Raw genomic sequence first — 1,594 nt, 5'->3', positions numbered from 1 at the left:
AAAATAGCACCTCAGTGGTTCCTCTAGCAAAAATAAACAAGGTAAAAACAAAAACCCTCTTAGTAATATAAAGTTAATTCTGATCAAACAAACATTTACTGAGTACATTTTATGGATTTGCAGGGGAAAATATTTTTTATAAAAGACAGCCTTATCTTCTAGAAACTAACAATCTCTTAGGAGGCAAATTCTTTTTTTTTTTTTCCAATTATTTATTTATTTTTTTCTTTTATTTTATGGTACTCTACACATTCAGAGGAACTTCTCTAGTAACAAACTATAGAAATGGTCCCTGAAAGTATAGTCTTAGGAGAAACTCTTAACTCTCATAAAAGTTGTGAGTGATAAATAGCAGAAATCAGTGTGTGTGTTTGGGGTGAAGGTTTATCATCTCACAAGGATTTACATATCCATTTTTCTAAGTTTGGACTTTGCCTAATGGGTGTTCTAAAAGTTTGCTATTCTGTATTCCTTTTTGAAATTGTCCTATTTATAATTTTATTCAATAAAATGCAGAAGTATTAAAATGAAAGGAGAAAGCCATCTAATTTTCAAAGGCACATCCAGTGTGACTTCATGATATTCCACCATAAATTACTGAGGATAATTGACGAAACTGCATTCACCAAGATGGTGAGGCCTGCAACTTCCACAATCTCAATTGCAGTGCGGGACTGGAACGCTCAAAACAGTGGATGCCTGTTCCTTTCCTTTCACCTGCTTTCATCTGCTGGCTGGGTTTCCGGAAGATTATGATGGGGAAGGTCTGTCTACCAGCACTTACTCAGTCCCTGGCCTTCATCAAGAACCGAAGCAGGTATGAGACTCCTTCTGGCCATCGGGCTAAAGGGAGTAGGCAGGGAGAACCAAGGACAGCAGCACTCACATCTTTGTCCCCGCTGCCACGGCCATTGAGGACGCCGAGAAGCTGCGTCGCTGCTGAGGAGCCATGCAGCTCGTACAGCGTGGCTCTCTAGAAATACGTCATCATTTCCAGGAAGCTGCCTTGGGAGCGAGGCATTATGGGAAACTGCTTTGAGAGAGCAGCCATGACAGCAAACTGCCTTGGGAGAGGGGCATGATGGGAAACATATGGCCAACAGAAATAACGGCCGGAGCTAGACTCCCGGCATGTGACCAGTTGAAGGAACCAACTGCGTCCCGTTAGGGCTGACTGGGAAGAGAGACGTGATGGGAAGATGCCGGAAGACGTCTCAGCAGTCTACTGTGGCTACTGGGCCAGAGAAGATCAGGTACAAGGCCGGGGCTGTGGGCGGGGGCTGAAGGAAAGTGGGATGTCATTTTCCCTTTTGCTTCCCTTTCCCGTGAACCACTGTTGACATCACTGCATGCTCATTTCCAAAGAAATCTTTCTAAACAAAATGGCCTGTGCCTCATCTTTTAAAAAGGTCACATGTCCAGGCGTGGTGGCGTGTGCCTGTAGTCCCAGCTCCTCCGGAGTCAGGCTGGAGGATCGCTTTAGTCCAGGAGTTCTGGGCTGTAGTGAGCTATGCCGATCAGGTGTCCGCACTGTTTGGCATGAATATGGTGACCTCCTGGGAGCCGGGGACCACCAGGTTGCCTAAGAAGGGGT

The 1,594-nt window shown here is 45.0% G+C and overlaps 1 pseudogene; it reads right to left on the bottom strand.

The window, feature by feature from the left end:
- Nucleotides 1-231: 231 nt before the first annotated feature.
- Nucleotides 232-308, bottom strand: LOC119468416 (annotated as a pseudogene).
- Nucleotides 309-1,594: the final 1,286 nt, after the last annotated feature.

The sequence above is a fragment of the Cebus imitator genome, unplaced genomic scaffold (assembly GCF_001604975.1).
Source record: "Cebus imitator isolate Cc_AM_T3 unplaced genomic scaffold, Cebus_imitator-1.0 Scaffold426, whole genome shotgun sequence".
Lineage (NCBI taxonomy): Eukaryota > Metazoa > Chordata > Mammalia > Primates > Cebidae > Cebus > Cebus imitator.
This window is presented reverse-complemented; position numbering and strand designations above follow the sequence as displayed.